General features: G+C 44.7%; 1 non-coding gene and 1 pseudogene across 1 annotated transcript; both read left to right on the top strand.

Annotated features, from left to right (window-relative positions):
* Positions 1-2749: 2749 nt before the first annotated feature.
* Trnas-cga (transfer RNA serine (anticodon CGA)) lies at positions 2750-2824 on the top strand. Its single transcript has one exon. It is a non-coding gene; the product is annotated as a tRNA-Ser (tRNA).
* A 2244-nt stretch (positions 2825-5068) lies between these two features.
* Positions 5069-5186, top strand: LOC126482841 (5S ribosomal RNA; annotated as a pseudogene).
* The last annotated feature ends 1492 nt before the right edge of the window (positions 5187-6678 follow it).

Here is a 6678-nt window from a genome sequence, read left to right as displayed (position 1 = left end):
CATCAGAAAATTGCTTCTACTTTATTTTACTTGCGTGTTACATATGTCAAACAACGCCATGAGATGCAGTAGAAAACGATAAATAGGATACTATACAAGCAAACATTTTTTCTGAATTTTGCCAGCTATGGACCCCAAAGAACTTCAAACTTTTTTTATTTTCTTCTCTTCTCCCACAAACTCACCATTCTTTCGGTTCTTTTTTTCTGTTCTCCTCGGAAACGATGCGTTTCGGTCTCCTGTTTGTAAAATAGTGTCGTTAATAAGTTAGGCACATCGAACAAAACTGCCATAGTTTGCCAAAATATGCTGCTACTAATGATAAAAATTTCTTATGAACTGAGCACGTATTCATTGAGTAAAAGCTGACATTGAAACGTGCAGAGGCAGTTACTTGCCAATCTAAAGCGAAATACACTGTTATACATTTGACATCTTAACGTGATGTCTTGCCCGTTAGTATGCTGCTCGGTGTCATAGAGGCACATACTGGTAATACGGCACTCTCAGACGTTAAATGTCGAGTTTTCAGAAACACATTACCTGACAAAAACAGTGAAGCGCCCAAAAAGGGAGGGAGAGACGAAACTAAAGTGCACCAGCTAAGAGAGTACGTGATGTTTATATTTATTTACAAAATTGAGTCAAATTTCGAAAGAACTTGTCAGTATGATCCCACTTACCACTATGACGTTTCCCTCCCTCTGGCCTAGACGCATACCCTGATTCGGTTGAGAAATCTGTCACAAAGTCGTTGTATCCTGTGCTGAGGCTAGCTGGTCCACAACTGTTGTAACTGGTGGCAGATATTCTGTGTTCTAATACTGGGACAGAGTTGGCCACGGGAGTACCTCAACATCGCAGCGTCAATTCATTGTGATATGTTCCATGTGTGAACAAGCATTGCCCTAGTCAAAAATGATATAACACATGATGATGAAAGATGTCCATCATGTACCGTCGTGTCTTCAGAGTTCCCTCAGTCATTACCAGCTGCTACCTGAAATCGGTTTCCGACACCATATCTCCAAGAGTTACACTACTGTACAAGTGCCTCTCCAAAACAATGGAAGAAAGGGACATTCCCGATGGGGTTTCCATACTCGCCAGCTATGTTCACCCTGGGTAGTGCAGAAACACAATTCATCGCTGAAAATCATACGAGTCCATTTACCAGCATTCAATGCTTCCCCCCTCGCGACACCACTCCAAACGTTACCGTTATTGTTGTGGTGTTAACGGCAGTCGACAAGTGGATTGGTAATTCCCTACTCCAGCTAGACTCTGAGCTATGGTGCGAGATGACACAGAATGTTGCACTTAGTCTATTACTTGTTCTCGGATGCGGCACACAGATCTCAAAGGGGCTACAATACATCTGTTGCACAATAGCGCCATCCCCTCTTGTGGCAAACAGATATGATCGATTGGAACCTTAATGAAGGTACCTTTATGACGGTATTCCTGCCCTCACTTTCTCATGTAGTCTAGCATTGGGCCACTGTCTCACTCAAATGTCCCACAAATCTGGTTACTGCATGATTCAATTAGACAGCCAAATGGAGATCAACGATGAGACTCCTTTCACTCTCTCTCTCAGGTGTCGATAACGCTGTCTCGGGTAGTACGCAGCATCTCTGTGTCATACACAGTGATCACTCTATATCCAATGTCGTTCATGCCCTGTATATACACTATCAGCCCTGATAACAGCACAATACAAACAACACTAACGTGCTTTGGTGGCCATTCTGGCTGTCTCAGAAAATGATAACTCTCATCATGAACACCCCCCGCCCCCTCCAATAATGTTCACGTGTATGTAGCTGTACCGACATCTGACCATGTCTTCTTGATGCTTCACTTTTTTCGTCAAGCAGAGCGTCATATTCCCCTTTTGGGTGCTAGATGTTGGACTACTGTGACATCAGAGGTACACTTACAAGTGACAGATAAGGGATTTTGGGAAAAGTGTTGTGAAAGCTTATAAGTTTCTCGCACAATGCACATAGTAAAGAATCAAACAACGTAAAATATCCAGAATGAGATTTTCACTCTGCAGCGGAGTGTGCGCTGACATGAAACTTCCTGGCAGATTAAAACTGTGTGCCCGACCGAGACTGGAATTCGGGACCTTTGCCTTTCGCGGGCAAGTGCTCTACCATCTGAGCTACCGAAGTACGACTCACCCCCGGTCCTCACAGCTTTAATTCTGTCAGTATCTCGTCTCCTACCTTCCAAACTTTACAGAAGCTCTCCTGCGAACTTTGCAGAACTAACACTCCTGAAAGAAAGGATACTGCGGAGACATGGCTTAGCCACAGCCTGGGGGATGTTTCTAGAATGAGATTTTCACTCTGCAGCGGAGTGTGCGCTGATATGAAAAGTTTGGAAGGTAGGAGACGAGATACTGGCAGAAGAAAAGCTGTGAGGACCGGGCGTGAGTCGTGCTTCGGTAGCTCAGATGGAAGATCACTTGCCCGCGGAAGGCAATGGTCCCGAGTTCGAGTCTCGGTCGGGCACACAGTTTTAATCTGCCAGGAAGTTTCATATCAGCGCACACTCCGCTGCAGAGTGAAAATCTCATTCTGGAAACATGCCCCAGGCTGTGGCTAAGCCATGTCTCCGCAGTATCCTTTCTTTCAGGAGTGCTAGTTCTGCAAGGTTTGCAGGAGTTCTTCTGTAAAGTTTGGAAGGTAGGAGACGAGATACTGGCAGAAGTACAGCTGTGAGGACCGGGCGTGAGTCGTGCTTCGGTAGCTCAGATGGTAGAGCACTTGCCCTCGAAAGGCAAAGGTCCCGAGTTCGAGTCTCGGTCGGGCACACAGTTTTAATCTGCCAGGAAGTTTTTTAACGTAAAATATACCTGCTGCAGTAAAGTTGCAGGAACAAAAACAAGAGAGAGATTTTAAAATTCGACCCTTACGTGAATGATGAAATTTTCCACTTATGAGGCGTCTTCTCAGAAACTATTGCAACCTGGAGCTGATCTGATACTGTCCTGCAGCAGTCAATGTTATAGCTGCAATGACCAGATTAGTAAGCCGTTGAATTATGTCATGGTGAGGGTAGACAGAGATTAGGAAGTCGATGTACCACCACCCATGGCGAGGATGAGCAGTGGTGAGGTGAGTGGAGGCTTGTTAGACACCCGCTGACACGTGAGAGAATCAGCATTGACAGTAGAATTATTTCTCATTCAGACTACAACAGTAGTTGGAGTGTCAAAATATGGTTCAAATGGCTCTGAGCACTATGGAACTCAACATCTGAGGTCGTAAGTCCCCTAGAACTTAGAACTACTTAAACCTAACTAACCTAAGGACATCACACACATCCATGCCCGAGGCAGGATTCGAACCTGCGACCGTAGCGGTCGCGCGGCTCCAGACTGTAGCGCCAGAACCGCTCGGCCACTCCGGCCGGCAGTTGGAGTGTCGCTCGAGAGAGTGAGCGCTTGTAGGTCAGAAGCAGCACCGAAAGCTGTTGGCATCCTGTGGACAGCATTGATGTAGCAGTCGACATCAGTAGGCCGTCAGGTGGCCCACTGGTCTATAGGTGCACTGTTCGCTACATCAGAGCCAGCACCAACAGCGAGCGGCACTGCAGCTAACAATTACCACATCCCCAGAGTGTGATTTGCAGTTTCACAGAAGCTTGTACACTGCTACATGGACCGAGTGATGTGGCACAGTGGTTAGCACACTGGACTCGCATTCGGGAGGACGACGGTTCAATGCCGCGTCCGGCCATCCTTGATTTCCCAAAATCGCTCAAGGCAAATGCCGGGATGGTTTCTTTGAAAGGGCTACATGAGTAGATGGAAGACAACATAAGCTCCTTCTTGTAGCTGGACATCAGCAGACTGAACACAACTGAGAACATCTGAGAGTGAGCAGTTGGTTTCGGGGATATTTATGAGAGTCTGCAGGTTAGTAACACTCCAGCATCCCACCCTGGGATAGGAAACAGGCCTAGTAGCTGGATCTCGCCATTTTCTGGTATCAGTATATTTCTTTCCTGAAGGAAATTAGCAAGAGCTTTAGTAACGTGCAGTTTCGCTCTGCAGAGACACTGGCTAGCTAGCCTCTTCCGCTTTGTCAGCCTGATGAGTGAACATTCTTGCATTCTGAATAAGTCTTCATATTTTATAGTGTCTGGCCAGCACAATGACAACACATCTCTTCGTATTACATCAATTTGCTCCATTGACACCCGATGATTCAACACCCTAGATTACGACGTTGCACGAAACTTCACTGGCTAGTTTCTTCCATTTGTTAGCTTTCTGAATGAGCGTTCTTGCACTCTGAACAAGTCTTCTTACTGCTTAATATGTGTTCACCACAATGATGGCGCCTCTCTCCCTATGACATCGATTTACTGCATTGGCACGCAACGGTTCAATGCCTCAGATTAGGCCTTCTTGTAACACAGTCAATTGCTATACAATCAGCAGTAAATACGACCTAAATGTTCCAAAAAGTAGTTCATAAAAATTGAATTTTTCAAGCGATCATACCTCAGGTTCTGTTGGAGATAGAAAAGTTGAGCTAGGAACCGTTTGTATATCCAACAGCAGGATCGTCTTTAGCTACCCAACAGCACAGGATAAAAATTATAATATTACATACTTCTGTAGCATAGGCAAATGGAGCAAATTGGTAGGTTCTTTCTACATTAGATGTGTCTACAGTACGCCTTAAGGGGCTTGTGCAGGCACCATCTTAGTCATGGGCAGTTCCTCAGAAAACCATAAAAATCGTTTTTCGCCGTCAGCAGCGAGTGTCTAAATAACTAAGAGCAGAAAACTGCTCAAACTCTATCGGTATACGGAAGCACCATCTTCCTGTTTTCAAAAATCTTCATACGTTATCAAGAAACGCCCCAAAAATGTGGTTTTTGGGTAAAGAGAAAAACGAGCTGCGGATTCCAGAACAAATGGCTGATATTTTTACGATATATACTTAAGAGCCCGATCTCGAAGTACCTTGAAATTTTTCATGATATCCTTACATGTTTCCAGCATATAGAAGTTAAAAATGATCCTATTTATACATTTAAAATTGGCAATGGCCTTGCCGCAGTGGATACACCGGTTCCCGTCAGATCACCGAAGTGAAGTGCTGTGGGGTGTGGCCCGGACTTGGATGGGTGACCATCTGGGCCGCCGTGCACTGTTGCCATTTTTCTGGCTGCACTCAGCCTCGTGATGCCAACTGAGGAGCTACTCTACCGAATAGTAGCGGCTCCGGTCACAGAAAACTGTCATAACGACCGGGAGAGCGGTGTGCTCACCACACACCCCTCCTATCCACATCCTCAGCTGAGGATGATACGGCGGTCGGATGGTCGCGATGGGCCACTTGTAGTCTGAAGACGGAGTGCTGCAGCTAAACACTTAAAAATCGCACGTAAAATGTGGTGTGAGGCGAAAACGAATTTTGTAAAGTAATGTAGCACTGAGAAATATGCTGACAGTGTCTCCGTTATCATCAGAAGGGTTCTGGGGACGCTATGTTGTAGTACTGAAGCATATTTAAATTGTTTATGTGCCTAATGTACGGTTTGAGTTGCAAAATTTGTTTTTTTTTCAATTTCACGGAAGTAAACTATGAAACTTGTACAGATCGATAAAGTTCTTTTCGCATGAGTGACATGCCCAGCTGTAGCAGGGGAAAGAAGGCAACCAGCGGAAAACAGAGCACAAAAAAGGCGAATATCCTTCTGTTTAAAGGACTGACTGAAAATTGGGGTACCAGATGTCTATTTCTACCTTCCTCAGAACCTTTAAAAATTTTCTCAAAAATTTTAGCACGTGAACATATTCTCATTTATTTATGCTGAGGGAGAAGGAGACAGTGGCATTGAGAGAGAAATGGAAAAGTAATACATAGTAGGAAATAGTAGCCTGTGGTTGTGCTATAGAAAGAAGAAAAGAGACAACGGCAGTGTAAGAGAAATAGAAAGACACAGTGGCAATGGAACATAGTTGACAATGACAAAACAGAGCTAGCATAAAAATGAAGGAAACAGTGCTAGCTCGAGACAAGAGGAAAAAAGATAAGGAAAAAGTGTAAGTGGTTGAGTGCCAGTGATTATGAGAGACAGAGTCTATGACAATGACAACGAGGAAGAAAGAAGTGACAGTGAGAGAGACAGAAGCAGTGAGAAGGAATGAATGAGACAGTAGCAGCGGAAGAGAGCAAGGAGACAGTAGTAGAGGAGACGGTAGTAATGGGACAGAACGAAGGTTTTGGGACAGGAGACAGTGACAGAGAGACACAAAGCGATAATGACAGTGAGCTTGGCTCAATGAGTGAGTGAGAATGGGTAAGTGTGAGTGGGTGCTTATGAGCGACTTAGAACGATGCGTTACTGGGTGTGAGCGAATTATAGTTACGGGAACTTGTGCGACTGCAACGTGAGTTGCATGCTAAAAAGAGACCGAATATGTTTGCATGCCAAACTTTTTGGGAAAATTTTCGTAGGTGCTGAGAAACATGGAATGAGTCAGCTGGTACCCCACTTTCAGTCAGAGACTCTTTTATTCCTATGGGAGCATTTTTCCGCAGGTGACACAGTGTTTGTAAACAGAGTTCATAACATAAAGCTTAATGACGTAGAGATCAAGCAAAAGCATTTGCCTAATTGCAAGATGGAGACGATGAAAGTTAC

This window comes from Schistocerca serialis, chromosome 5 (assembly GCF_023864345.2).
Source record: "Schistocerca serialis cubense isolate TAMUIC-IGC-003099 chromosome 5, iqSchSeri2.2, whole genome shotgun sequence".
NCBI lineage: Eukaryota > Metazoa > Arthropoda > Insecta > Orthoptera > Acrididae > Schistocerca > Schistocerca serialis.
Note: the sequence above shows the minus strand (reverse complement) of the source record. Positions and strands in the feature narration are given on the sequence as shown.